At 41.3% G+C, this 15,850-nt stretch overlaps 1 protein-coding gene across 7 annotated transcripts in view; it reads right to left on the reverse strand.

The window, feature by feature from the left end:
* The window catches only part of LOC122548906 (KH domain-containing, RNA-binding, signal transduction-associated protein 3-like), a 172,583-nt gene that overhangs the window by 72,413 nt on the left and 84,320 nt on the right, over positions 1-15,850 (reverse strand). The gene's annotated exons all lie outside the window — the stretch shown is intronic.

Consider the following 15,850-nt stretch of genomic DNA (forward strand, 5'->3'; position numbering starts at 1 on the left):
TGTTAGGTGCAGGGATAAATGTAGGGGAATGGGTCTGGGTGGGTTGCGCTTTGGCGGGTCGGTGTGGACTTGTTGGGCCGAAGGGCCTGTTTCCACGCTGTAAGTAATCTAATCTAATATAATCCAAAAATCATTAGTGAAGTCAAAACAAAAATGGTGGAGATGTCTTGTTTTGATGTTCTCTCTCCAAGTGTTCAGGGAAGCTTGGGACTCCTCTCTCAGTATGCTGTGACTCTGAAAGCTTATCTCAAAATATTGATCCCTGAGTTTCCGTGAGTGCTGAACAATCAATGTTACTGGCAATAATAATTTGTACAACATCTTTGTCGGATTTATCCAGAACACCAGCATGGGAAAACTGAGGCTATATCACAATATTTATAGAACTGTGTGCAAATGGATTTTAATTTTCTCAATACAGTTTGAATACCAAAACCGTTATTTTGTACAGAGAATGACTCAGCACATGATTAAAATTTTCACAACATTCAACATTTAATCTCAATTCATTTTGAGAAAGTGAAGCTTTTGCCTCAAGCTGACATTTAAATCCTGACTGAAAAATCTCAAACTACTTTCAAATTTTTTTCAATAACACCTTGCCAACATGTGGTGTGTGAAATATAATTCCTCACTTACTCCTCGGTTAGTTGCTTTTTAACATTTTCTCTCCTAGCTTGAACTGGCATCACCCATTACTTTGTTAACTCAGCCAAGTGGCCATTCAATATGGTTACATCCAAAATAAGTTAGTAAATACAACAATGGTGGGAGGTAGATTTACTCCCGAAATGGCACTTGCATCCTGCAAAAATGTAAAGGGGGGGGAGGGGGGGGGGGTTGGTCAGGTGAATTGATATAATTTTAAAAATTATTATAACTTCAACACAACTATATCCAGTTATACAGAGCCTGAACAAGGGCTGGGCATCCAGTATAGTCACTGGAAGCATACAGAGATTAGTTTAGTGAGACTGTTTTAACTCTGGCTGACCATTCAATAATATCACGGCTGATCCATTTGCGTTCCAAATTCCACATTCCTATTTATCTCCAATAATTGTGGATACCCTGGTCGAACATTGATTTACCTCCCTCGTCTGAAAGATGATCAATGATCCCATTTACACCATCTTCTGAAGAGAATTCTAAAATTACACAACTCTCAAAGTTTCCCCTCTTCTCTGCCGGAAAAGGCTCTCTCCAATTGTAAAACAATGTCCTGAGTTCTGGACAAGGGGAAACAGCCTTTCCCCATCCGCTTTCTCAAGATCAAGATCATGCAGGATCTTGAAAACTTCAATTAAAATCACACTTGCTCTTCTGAACTCTAATGAAAACAAGCTTAGCTTTTGCTCATAAGATAACTCACTCACTCCAGGTATCATTCTAGTAAACTTCCTCTGAATTAACTCCAATGGGAATACCAACACTGCACACAGTACTTGAGATTTGGTCTCACTATGCCTTGTCTAACTCAAAGATACACTCTTACTTTAAAATGTTCAATTGGTCTCAGGTGTATCAGGTGTAAATTAAACCATCATGTCTTCCATCCCCTCATCTAATCACTGATACAAATTCTAAAAAGTTAGATTCTTGTAGTTTAGTGGTTGCAAACAGTCCTCTTGTGTCAGAAGGTTGGGGTTATAACATCTCTGAACAGGGTGATTCAGAAAATATCTATAAAGTCCAGGGCCCAGAACAGATCCCCACAGACACCACCTATCATAAACTGCCAATCTGAAACAGACAATATGCCAGTTTTTTGCTGACCAACCAAACAACCAATCCTTTATTTTTGTCAGTACGTCAGTCCCTATACCATCATCTTGAACTTTGTACAATAATCTCTTATTGTGGCATTTTGTTAAATTCCCCTGGAAATCTAAATATAGTATAGCAATAGACCTCCCTTTACTAACAGTATGTTAATGAGCAAGTTTTGAGAAGATTTGTAGCTCAGGTTTAGGATCTGGGTGTAGGTTTGCTCACTGAGCTGCAAGTTTTTTTTTGGATATTTTGTCAACATACTAGGTAACATTATCAGTGAGGTTCTGGATGAAGCACTGGTGATATGGTTCACTTTTTATTTATGTGTTTATGTTTCCTTGGATTGGTGACACCATTTCTAGTGGTGACACCATTTTCAGTGATGTTATTTCCTGTTTTTTTCCCCTCAGGGTGTGGAAATGGGATCCAAATCAATGTGTACGTTGATAGTATTCCAACTGGAATTCTATGTTTCTAGGAATTCTCACACATGTCTGTTTGGCTTATCCTAGGATGGATGTGCTGTCCCAGTCAAAGTGGTGTCCTTCCTCATCTGTGCGTAAAGATACTAGTGAGAGTGAGTCTTGTCTTTTGGTGGCTAATTGATGTTACGTCTTCTGTGGCTAGTTTTCTGCCAGTTTGTCCAATGTAGAGTTTGTTACAGTTCTTGCAAGGTCTTTTGTAAATGACATTAGTTCTGCTCATTGTCTGTATAGGGTCTTTCAAGTTCATTTGCTGCTGTTAGTGTTGGTGGGTTTGTGGACTACCAGGATGCCAAGGGGCCTGGGTAGTCTGGCAGTCATTTCTGAGATGCCTTTAATGTAAGGGAGTGTGGCTAGGGTTTCTGGATGTGTTTTGTCTGCTTGTTTGGGTTTGTTGCTGAGAAAATTGGTGGACTGTGTTCATTAGGTACCCATTCTTTTAGAATATACTGTATAGGTGATTTTCCTCTGCTCTGCGTAGTTCCTCTGTGCTACAGTGTATTGTGGCTCATTGAAATAAATGTTCAACCTGAGCTACAAATCTTCTCAAAACTCACTAACACCTATGGGCGAATTACACTAAAATAGGCCTGAAAATGGGAGACCAATGTCATCTGACAGAGCGCCACCCACAGACAGCCTTTAACTGCACAAACTGCACGAATAAGGAAACAGGTACTACCTGTCTTAAATACAAACTTCCCTTAACACAGTAGCCAAAGAATAGCAGAGCAAAATGGCCACAGAATGCTTAGAGAAATGACTAATGACGCCCACAACAGATTCCATAAATACAACCGGGAAATTTCACACCAAAACACTTTATTCACGAATGTATCAGTCCATGAAATGGACAGATAGTACAACAAGCCATAGATATTAGAGAGTGAGAAACACAAAAGGAAAAACTAGACAAACTTACAAAATAACACCACAGATAACGCAGAAGCATGGATAAAAACAAACTAGACAAACTTATCTGACCAACCCTTAAAACACTGAAAAAGCCGTCTTAGTAAGAGGATTAAATTACAACTTCCAGAATGCGGACAAGATTTCTTTGCAGCAATAGAAATAACATTGAAAGGCAACAAACTCACAGAAGAAACCCAGCAAACCATCAGACAGTCGCACCAGCATTAAGCAGGAAAAAGGAAGGAAACACAAGAAAGGAAAGCATAGAAGGACTAAAAAAAATAAAAAACAAACAAACAAACAAACAAACAAACAAACATTGTCATGCAGGTAGGATATCAGTCATTTTAAAATCAAAGACTACACAAAGATTGTGCTGCTTGCAGATACCAACACGTGGCGATGGGCCCAACCCCACAACTAGAGAACCAAATTATAGCCCTACTCAAAATAAAAGTCAGAAATCTGGAGAAATAAATAAGACAGACTTCCAAAAAATTAAATCAAACGGATTCAACACCACACTTCAACGGATTACCCAAAATTCACAAACCAGAATCCCCCTCACACCCATAGTCTCACTGCCTGGAACACCAACTTAAAGATTAAACTTCCTGAAGAAGGGCCTGTGCCCGAAACGTCGAATCTCCTGTTCCCTGGATGCTGCCTGACCTGCTGTGCTGTTCCAGCAATAAAGTTTCAACTTTGATCTCCAGCATCTGCAGACCTCACTTTCTCCAACTTAAAGATTAGCCAAGGAGCTACACCAAAGACTAAAATACATAGAAGACTCACACCACTCCATCCACTCTACCCAAGAAATCCTGAAGACCAAAGACACAGATATAAAAGTGGATGAAATAATGGTCTCCTTTGACATAACAGCCCTGTTCATATCCATCATCAATCTGGCCAAGGAAACACTGACTACACTATTAGAAGAACCAAAGACACATACACCAAAACATCTTCAACTTCATCAGCAAAGGACAATATCATCAAACTAGTGGACCTATGCCTTACCACCCACTTCACTTTCAACAACAAAACCCACAGACAAACCAATGGAATACCCATGGGATATCCAATATCAGGGTTTTTAGTAGAGGAAGCAATGCAGAGACTCAAACAAACAGCTCAGCTAACCATCCAACAAACTTTGGGTCTGCTACATGGATGACACCTTTGTCATCAGTAAATGAAACAAATTAGAGGAAACCTTCAAGATGATCAATAATATCCTTACTTGCATAAAATTCACTAAAGAGAAGGAAAACTACAAACTACTATTCCTCGATGTCACAGTAGAGCGAACAGCCAATGGGGAACTTCAATCCAGCATCTACAGGAAAACAACACGTATGGACCAAATACTGAACTACAGAAGCAATCATTCCAAAATCCACAAATGAAGCTGCATTAGAACATCATTTCAACAAACCTCCACACATTGCAGCACAAAGGAACTACGAAGAGCAGAGGAATATCAGCTACACACTGTATTCAAAAAGAACGAGTACCCAATGAACACTGTCCGATTTCTCAGCAACAAACTCAAACAAGCAGACAAAACACGTCCAGACACTCAAGCCACTCTCCTCTTCAGAGACATCTGAAACGACTGCCAAACTTCTCAGACCTCTTAGCATCACAGTAGCCCACAGACCCATCAACACACAAAAACAGCATCTAAGAGAACTTGAAAGACCCTATACAGACAAGCAAAACGAATGTCATTTACAAAATACCTTGCAGGAACTGTAACAAACTCAACATGGACAAACAGGCAGAAAGTTAGCCACCAGGATACATGAACATCAACTAGCCACAAAAAGACATGACATACGCTCATTAGTATCCTTACATACAAATGAAGGAGGACACCACATTGACTGGGACAATGCATCCATCCTAGGACAAGCCAAACAGAGACATGGGCAAGAATTCCTAGAAACATGGCATTCCAACTGGAATTCTACCAACAAACAGTGACTTGGATCCTATGTACAACCTGCTGAGAAAAATGTTCAGGATATGACATCGCCAACCCAAGGAAACTTAAAACAAATTAAAAAGTGGGCTATACCACCAGTGCTTCATCTGAAGGCTCCCTGAAGATGTTGCTACCTAGTATGGTGATGAAATATCTGAAAGTGAACCTTCCAGCTCAGCGAACAAATCTACATCCAGTATGTTACTTCTTTAAAGGATTCCAATAAAATTGTCTAAACAGGATTTTCACAACCTGGCCGATTCTTCTTGAGATTTGAGTGTCCAGTTAGCACCTCCTTGAAGATTGAAGATGTTGTTAGAACCAATGTAAATATCAAGCTATAGTTCGTAGAGTCAGATGTACAGCATTGAAACAGACCCTTGGGTCCAACCCGTCCATGTCAACCAGATATCCCAACCCAGTCTAGTCCCACCTGCCAGCACCTGGCCCATATCCCTCCAAACCCTTCCTATTCATATACCCATCCAAATGCCTCTTAAATGTTGCAATTGTACCAGCCTTCACCACTTCCTCTGGCAACTCATTCTACACACGTACCACCCTCTGTGCGAAAAAGTTGCCCCATAGGTCTTTTATATCTTTCCCCTCTCACCCTAAACCTATGCCCTCTAGTTCTGGACTCCCCGATCCAAGTGAAAAGACTTTGCCTATTTATCCTATCCACACTCCTGAATTTTGTAAACCTCTAAGGTCAGCCCTCAGCCTCCGACGCTCCAAGGAAAACAGCCCCAGCCTGTTCAGCCTCTCCCCATAGTTCAAGTCTTCCAACCTGGCAACATCTTTGTAAATCTTTTCTGAACCTTTTCAAGTTTCACAGTAGCTTTCTGATGGGAAGGAGACCAGAATTGCACGCAATATTCCAACAGTGGCCTAACCAATGTCCTGTACAGCCGCAACATGGACCTCCCAACTCCTGTACTCAATACTCTGACCAATAAAGAAAATCATACCAAACGCCTTCTTCACTATCCTATCTACCTGCGACTCCACTTTCAAGGAACTATGAACTTGCATTCCAAGGTCTATTTGTTCAGCAACATTCCCTAGGACCTTACCATTAAGTGTATAAGTCCTGCTAAGATTTGCTTTCTCAAAATGCAGCGCCTCACATTTATCTGAATTAAACTCCATCAGCCACGTGTCGGCCAATTGGCCGATCTGATCAAAATCCTGTTGTAATCGGAGGTAGCCTTCTTCGCTGTCCACGACACCTCCAATTTTGGTGTCATCTGCAAACTTACTAACTGTACTTCTTATGCTTGCATCCAAATCATTTATGTATTCTTTAGTTTCCAGTCTTCGGCCTGTCTCCATTCTTGAAGAGTTATATTTGCTACATTTTTTCAAAATTTGGAAATTTCAGGAAAACAATTAACACCAGTGTACATACACTCATTTGTTACCACCTTTAATTCCCTCGGATGGAAGTCCACAGGACCCAGAAACTTCTCAATCAGCAGTTCCATCAGTTTGCTCTGTGGTATTTCCCCTGGTATTATAATTTCACTAAGTTCCTCCATTTCTTCAAACTCCAAATTTACAACTAATCACTGGGATATGCCTTGTACCCTCTCGTGAAGGCAGAAACAAAATATTATTTGTTCATTTATTATCGACAATTAAATCCCCAATCTTAAGAGGACCAACACTTCACATACTCCTTTCCTTTTAAGATACTTAAGCAAACCCTTGTTTACTGTTTTTACATTTCTAGCCAGCTTCCGCTCAGCCTCTAATTTATTAGTCCTGATTCACCATTCTCTGTCGCTTTATATTCTGACTAGTCATCTGACCTGCTATTCATATTTGCTCATTCATTTATTTGTCCCTGGACACTGACACACTACTTACCTTTAGTTAACCACAGATGGTGGGTCTAATCCTTGGAACCTTATTTTGAATAGTAGGAACTACTTATATAGATTCTAAAATTTCCCTTTAAGAATTCTGACATCACTTATCTTTCTGGTAGCTCAGCTTTCATATTCATAAAGTTAGCTTTTCTAAAAGAGGATAAAATATGGTCTTAGACCCATTCTTCTCACTTCCAAACTGGATGCAAAATAAAAACATGGTCATTGTTATCTAGAGGTGTTGTCACTCAGATAAAATTAATCCTGTCAGATTATATCAAATTTGGAATAGCTTGTTCTGATTGGAGAACATGCTGTTCTAAGAAACTCTCAAAGTATTCTATGAACTTATAAATGCTCCTATTACCAATTAGAATTTTCCAGTTTATGTGCAAATTAAAATCATCCATCATTACTGTTGTTCTTTTATTATGAGCACCTAATTAATCATCTTGTACGATTTGTTCTACATTGTGGCTATGGAGTTCTGTAAATCATCCGTACAAATTACTTTTCCATATTACTCATGACCTCCATACAAACAGACAGTAAGGTACGAAACCTAATGTGAACAATTTTAAAATAGTGTAATTTCAGTCCTTTAATATCCTAAGATAGGAAATTTCAAGTAGACATCAGTGTAATATCTTAGCTCAGGGCCTCCACACGTGGTCTGACTGCCACTGCCAGACCCCAGTCCAACAGCTGTCCCCACTCTGCTCAAAGCCCCAGACTGCTCTATACCAACACTCAGCAGTTCCAAGGTGAGTCCCAGAGCAGTATACAGGCTGCAAGCTCCAGGCAGAGACTGGTGCGGGGGGTGGCAGTGCTGGCTTACCTTGGAGCAGCTGAGTGCCGATACACAGCAGTCTGGGGCTTGGAGCGGAGTAGGGACAGCTGCGGGACTGGGGTCTGGCACGGGTGGTCAGAGCACACATGGAGGCTCTGTGCTCAGATGTTAGACATTTCAGTGTATTTGAAATTTCATACCTTACTGTAAAGTCAACCCTTTAATGAGGTCTTATTTTAAGCTTATTTTTCAACTAGTAACGCAACTACTTTTATTTCTCTGCTGTATAAAAGAATTAATCTTAGGTGCAAGTACCTATGTTCTTGCCATAAGACAGCAGATATTGTAAAAGTTTTTCACTGCACTCCTAAAATGGAGTACACGTGACAATAAAAGGACATTGCATTGTAACTGAACCATGGTCATCACTAACTATTACGCCAATACCATCTTTGATGAGGACAATTACCCTCTCATCAATCTTCCTATTCTTCCTAAGAATCCATTAAGAGTAAAACGTAAGAGGCTATTAGGCCCATCGTGTCTGTCCCAGCTCTCCAAATGACCGTTATATCTTTACGTAATTTTTCTACCTATTTCTTGTCACCCTGCATAAAGCTTCTATTCAAAAGCACTGACTTCTTCAATGTCTCTTACCAAACTTATGCCATTAGTATCAGGGCCAAGTCACAAATACCTATCATTTTACAATATAGCTTTTTACAATATATGTTAATGATATAGAAGATGGTATTAGTAATAACATTAGCAAATTTGATGATACTAAGTTGGGTGGCAGGGTGAAATGTGATGAGGATGTTAGGAGATTACAGGGTGACCTGGACAAGTTAGGCAAGTGGTCAGATGCATGGTAGATGCAGTTTAATATGGATAAATGTATGGTTATCCACTTTGGTGGCAAGAACAGGAAGGCAGATTGCTACCTAAATGAAATCAATTTAGGGAAAGAGGCAGTACAAAGAGATCTGGGTGTTCTTGTACACCAGTCAATGAAGGCAAGCATGCAGGTACAGCAGGTAGTGAAGAAGGCTAATAGCATGCTGGCCTTCATAACAAGAGGGATTGAGTATAGAAGCAAAGAGGTTCTTCTGCAGCTGTACAGGGCCCTGGTGAGACCACACCTAGAGTACTGTGTGCAGTTCTGGTCTCCAAATTTGAGGAAAGACATTCTGGCTATTGAGGGAGTGCAGCGTAAGTTCACAAGGTCAATTCCTGGAATGGCGGGATTACCTTACACTGAAAGACTGGAGCGATTGAGCTTATATACCCTTGAGTTTAGAAGGCTAAGAAGGGATCTGATTGAGACATAAGGTTATTAAAGGATTGGACACTCTGGAGGCAGGAAACATGTTTCCAATGATGGGCAAGTGCCGAACCAGAGGACACAGCTTAAAAATACAGGGTAGACCATTTAGGACAGAGATGAGGAGAAACTTCTTCACCCAGAGAGTGGTGGCTGTGTGGAATGCTCTGCCCCAGAGGGCAGTGGAGGCCCAGTCTATGGATTCATTTAAGAAAGAGTTGGATAGAGCTCTCCAGGATAGTGGAATCAAGGGTTATGGAAATAAGTCAGGAACAGGATACTGATTAAGGATGATCAGCCATGATCATTTGAATGGTGGTGCAGGCTCAAAGAGCAGAATGGCCTACTCTTGCACCTAATGTCTAATTTCTATCTTTATTAGATTTCAGATAGCTTGATTTGAGATCACAGAATCCACTGAATACTGCCAGCCTCTCATCCCTTTAAATTCACGCTGACAAGGTTTTTTTTGTCTTAATATCTGCCCAACACTACTTTTGTGCATTATTGGAACTTTTGACTGGGCAAATTACTGTAAAAGATATTACTGCCCTATTCAAAGTGCACGCTTGGTGGTCCCAGCTAACATTCCCCCCACCGGTAAAATAGTGCTTTTATTTGTGTGACACTGCTGTTGGCAATAGCTATATATTTACAAGCTTGAATTTTCATTGCAGTGAATTAACTAAATAGTAATAGCTTCAATTTTTTTCTATTAAATCCAAGCTAAAAAGGAAACTAACAAGCCTATCTTTCTAAACAGCTCAAGAGACCAAAGACCTGCTGCAGTCTATCCTAATGAGAAAATTGTTCACTAACACAAGTTCATTGCCTCATTCTATTGGTCTCACTCTGTTCTTCTTCCAAAGGATGCAAGGATATTGTTTATGCAACAGCAACCTGCACTTCCATAAAGCATTTAGTGCAAGAAATCATCCTCAAGCATTTGATAGGGAGGGAGGGAGAATTAAGCAAAGTGTTATTGAAAGAAGTTAACAAGGTACTCAAGAAGAATTTTTAACACACCAAAAGCAGCAAGACAAATAGGTGTAAGGGAGCAAATTCCAATGCCATCATGATCAACAAACTAATTATTTTCAACTTAAAAATAGAATGAAATCTGATATGTTCAATGTGCACTCATTTAATACATCCATTTTTTCTTGGCTGTTTAACTGACCTGACTGCAGATGCTGGAGATCAGAGTAGAGTGTGTGATGCTGGAGGAGCATCGACATTTCGGACACAAGTCCTTCATCAAGAATGCTGATTCCTGATGAAGGGCTTATGCCCGAAACATAACTCTCCTGCTCCTTGGATGCTGCCTGACCTGCTGTGCTCTTCCAGCACCATACACAACTCTGCAGGACTAAAGTATCTATATACTACAATTCAACCTGGTGACATGGTTTAGAGATTTAGGAATCAAGGTGTTGTCATTCCCAGAAAAAAAGTGCAATAGAATTGAGAAACAAGTTACCAACAAAGACATTAATGAACAACAAATGGATTCAGAGGATTATATGAGCTAATGGAGAGAAGGCTTATTCATAAGTATTAAGTTAGCCTGCAGCAGTTTGTGTAGAGAAATAAGTGCTATTTTCTGGGTCTGCAGATTGGAAGGAGGAAAAATGGCCCTTAGAGGAGTGATATACTTTTCTTGTCGGATGTGGGAGTTCAGGGAGAGTTTACATGTCACTGAGGATTAGATCTTCAATAAATGCCATTGGTTGGCATTAAAAGGAATCGGCTGGAGCAACAGTTAGAGGCAATGAGGAATTTACAAGAGCAAGGGGGTGTGATGGATGGCAGTTATAGGAAGGGAAAAAAGTCGCAGATACAGTGATATAGATGGGTTCACTCCAGAAAAGGAGGGGTAGGCAGGTAGCGCAGGAATCTTCTGTGGCTATCCCCTGAAGAAGGGCTTATGCCCAAAACGTCGATTCTCCGGTTCCTTGGATGCTGCCTGACTTGCTGCGCTTCTCCAGCAACACTTTCAGCTCTGATCTCCAGCATCTGCAGCCCTCACTTTCTCCTCGAAGATTTTATCCCCATTTCAAACAAGTATGCTGTTTTGGAAAATGTAGGTGGTGATGGATTCTCATGTGAATGTAGCATGAACAGCCAGTTTCTTGTATCGAGACTGGCTCTAATGCAACGAGGGATATGCTGGGTTCCAAGAGATCCATTGTGTTAGGGGACTCTCTACTCAGGAGGTACAGACAGACGTTTCTGTGGCCAGCAGCAAAAATCAGAATGGTGTGTTGCCTCCCTGGTGCCAGGATCAAAAGATGGCTTAGAAAGGGGAGAGGGACCAGCAGGAGGTCATTGTACACATTGGTACCAATGACAGGAAGGAAAAAGGATGAGATTCTGAAGGGAGAATGTAGAAAGTTTGGCAGGAAGTTAAGAAGGAGCTCTTCAAGGGTAGTAATATCCAGATTACCCCCAGTGCTACGAGCTGAGAGTAGGAATAGGAGGATAGAGCAGATGAATGCATGGCTGAGGAGCTGGTGAATGGGAGAAAGATTCACATTTTTGGATCATTGGAATCTCTTCTGGGGTAAAAGTGACCTGTTACAAGAAGGACTGATTGCACCCGAATTGCAAAGGGACGAATATACTGATAGGGGGTTTTGCTAGAGCTGCTCAGGATGATTTAAAATAGTAAGGTGGGAGGGTGGGAACCAAGGAGATAATGAGGAAAGAAATCAATCTGAGACTAGTACAGTTGAGAAAAGCAGCAAGTCAAACAAACAGTCAGGGAAGGTAGGGGCAAAGCAGAGAACAAGGTAGGACTGGTAAATTAAACTGCATTTATTTCAATGCAAGAGGCTGAACAGGGAAGGCAAATGGACTCTGGGCATGGTTAGGAAGATGGGACTGGGATATCTTAGCAATTACAGAATGTGGCTCAGGGATGGACAAGATGTTCCAGGATACAAATGCTACAGGAAGGACAGAAAGAGAGGCAAAAGAGGAAGGCGAGTGGCATTTTTGATAAGGGATAACAATACAGCTTTACTGAGGGAGTATATTCCCAGAAATACATCCAGGGACATTTGAGTGGAACTGAGAAATAAGACAGGGATGATCACCTTATTGGGATTGTATTATAGACCCCCTAATAGTCAGTCATCGGAAAATTGAGATACATACTTTTAGGGAGATCTCAGTTATTTGTAAGAATAACAGTGTGTGTTTATGGTAGGGGATTTTAACTTGCCAAACATAGACTGGGACAGGATGTAAGTTTGCTCACCGAGTTGGAAGGTTTGTTTTCAGATGTTCCGCCACCATGCTAAATAACATCAGTGAGCCTCTGGTGAAGCACTGGTGGTGTGGACCATTTTTATTTATGTGTTTAGGTTTCCTCAGGTTTTCCTGTGGTGATTTCTTGCTCTTTTTCACAGGAGGTGGTAAATGGGATCCAAGTTAATGTAATCTTTGAAATGTTGGCATCATGGTAGCCCACAAACCCACCAATACACGAAAACAGCAGCTAATGAACTTGAAAGGCCCAATACAGACAACAAGCAAAATTAATGTCATTTACAAAATTCCTTGTAAGAACTGTAATAAGCACTACATCAGACAAACAGGCAGAAAACTAGCCACCAAGATATAATGAACATCAACTAGCCACAAAATGATATGACCCACTCTCACTAGTATCCTTACATATAGATAAGGAAGGATACCACTTCGACTAGGACATCCATCCTAGGACGAGCCAAACTGAGACATGTGAGAATTCCTAGAAGTATGGCATTCCAACTGGAATTCTAAACAAACATATTAACTTAGATCCCATTTACCACCCTCCTGTAGGGAAAGAACAGGAAATGACATCACCAACCCAAGGAAACCCAAACACAAACAAAAAGCAGGCCATAACACCAGTGCTTCATCCAGAGGCTCACTGATGTTTCGTCACCATACTAGGTAGCATCTGAAAACAAACCTCCGAGCTCAGTGAGCAAACCTACATCCAGAGCTACAAACTGGGCCACAACCCTTCTCAAAACTCGCTAATAGACTGGGACTACCACACAGTGTTAAAGATTTAGATGGAGAGGAATTTGTTACGTGTGCACAGGGAAATTTTGATTCAGTTTGTGGACATACCAAGAGAAAGTGCAAAATTTGACCTACTCTTGGGAAATACGGCAGGGCAGATGTCTGAGGCATCAGTGGGGGAGCGCTTTGGGGCTAGCAACCATAATTCTATTAGATTTAAAATAGTGATGGAAAAGGATAGACCAGATCCACAAGTTGAAGTCTTAAATTGCAGGAAAGCAAATTTTGACGGTATTAGGCAAGAACTTTCAAAAGCTGATTAGAGGCAGATGTTTGCAGGTAAAAGGGATGGTTGGAAAATGGGAAGCCTTCATAAATGAGATAGGGAGAGTGCAGAGAGAGTATATTCCTGTTAAGGTGAAAAGAAAGACTGGTAGGTGTAGGGAATGCTGGATGACAAAAGAAATTGAGGGTTTGGTTAAGAAAAAGGAGGAAGCATATGTCAGGAGACAGGAGAGATCAAGTGAATCCTTTGAAGAGTATAAAGGCAGTAGGAGTATATTTAAGAGGGAAATCAGGAGGGCAAAAAGGGGACATGAAATCACTTTGGCAAATAGGATTAAGGAGAATCAAAAAGGTTTTTACAATACATGAAGGATAAAAGGGTAACTAGGAAGACTATAGGGCTACTGAAAGGTCAGCAAGACTGCCTTTGTGTGGAGCCACAGGAGATGGGGGAAGATACTAAATGAGTATTTTGCATCAGTAAGTATTGTGGAAAAGGACATGGAAAATATAGAATGTAGGGAAATAGATGGTGACATCTTGAAAAATGTCCAGATTACAGAGGATCAAGTGCTGGAAACGCATAAAAAAGTGGATTAATCCTAGGACTTGATCAGGTGTATCCTAAAACTCTGTGGGAAGCAAGGGAAGTAATTGCTGGGCCCCTTGTTGAGGTATTTGTACCATCAATAGTCTCATGTGAGGTGCTGAAAGTCTGGAAGGTTGGCCAACATGGTGCCACTTATTAAGAAGGGTGGTAAGGACAAGCTAGGGAACTACAGACTGGTGAGCCAGACATCGGTGGTGGCAAGTTGTTGGATGGAATCCAGAGGGACAGAATGTATGTGAATTTGGAAAGGCAAGGACTGATTAGGGATAGTCAACATGGCTTTGTGCATGGGAAATCATGTCTCACAACTTGATTGAGTTTTTTGAAGTAATAATAAAAAGGATTGATGAGGGCAGAGTGGTGGATGTGATCTATGTGGACTTCAGTAAAGATGTTCGACCAAGGTTCCCCATGGGAGACTGGTTGGCAAGGTTAGATCTCATGGAAGACAAGGAGAACTAGCCATCTGGATATAGAATGGGCTCAAAACAAGGGAGAAAACAGAGGGTGGTGGTGGGAGGGTTGCTTGTCAGACTGGAGGCCAGTGACCAGTGGAGTGCCACAAGGGTCAGTGCTGGGTCCACTGCTTTTCATCATTTATATATATGGTTTGGATGTGAGCATTAGAGGTATAGTTAGTAAGTTTGCAGATGACACCAAAATTGGTGGTGTAATGAATAACGAAGGAGGTTACCTCAGATTACAACAGGACCTTGATCAGATGAGCCAATGGGCCGAGAAGTGGCAGATGGAGTTTAATTCAGATAAATGTGAGGTGCTGCATTTTGGGAAAGCAAATTTTAGCAGGACATATATACTTAAATGGTAAGGTCCAAGGGAGTGTTGCTGACAAAGAGACCTTTGAGGAGAAAGTGAGGACTGCAGATGCTGGAGATCAGAGCTGAAAATGTGTTGCTGGAAAAGCGCAGGTCAGGCAGCATCCAAGGAGCAGGAGAATCAACGTTTCGGGCATGAGCCATCCTGAAGAAGGGCTCATGCCAGAAACAGACCTTGGAGTGCAGGCTCAAAGCTCCTTGAAAGTAGAGTCACAGGTAGGTGGGATAGTGAAGGCAGCATTTGGTATACTTTTCTTTATTCAGAGTATTGAGTACAGGAGTTGGGAGGCATGCTGCAGCTGTACAGGACATTGGTTAGGCCACTGTTGGAATATTGAGTGCAATCTCGTCTCCTTCCTAATGGAAAAATGTTGTGAAACTTGAAAGGGTGCAGAAACGATTTACAGGGTTGGAGGATTTGAGCTCAAGGGAGAGGTTGAATAGGCTGGGGCTGTTTTCCCTGGAGCATCGGAGGCTGAGGGGGTGACCTTAGAGGTTTACAAAATTATGAGGGGCATGGATAGGATAAACAGACACACAGTCTTTTCCCTGTGGTGGGGGAGGCCAGAACTAGAGGGCTTAGGTTTAGGGTGAGAGCAAAGATACAGAAGAGATCTAAGGGCAACTTTTTCACACAGAGGATGGTAAGTGTATGGAATGGGCTGCCAGAGGCTAGTACAGTTGCAACATTTAAAAAAGGCATCTGGATGGGTATATGAATAGGAAGGGTTTGGAGGGATATGGGCTGGGTGCCGACAAGTGGGACTAGATTGGGTTGGGATATCTGGTCAGCATGGATGGGTTGGAGCAAAGGTCTGTTTCCATGCTGTACATCTCTCTGACCTTAAGGCACAGCAGAGGCATACATTTAAGAATACACTATAGGACACTAGTTTGTTTGGGTTACATTTGCTTTTAGATGTTCTAACTTGTGTATTCTTAGAATTA

Source organism: Chiloscyllium plagiosum, chromosome 4, assembly GCF_004010195.1.
Source record: "Chiloscyllium plagiosum isolate BGI_BamShark_2017 chromosome 4, ASM401019v2, whole genome shotgun sequence".
NCBI lineage: Eukaryota > Metazoa > Chordata > Chondrichthyes > Orectolobiformes > Hemiscylliidae > Chiloscyllium > Chiloscyllium plagiosum.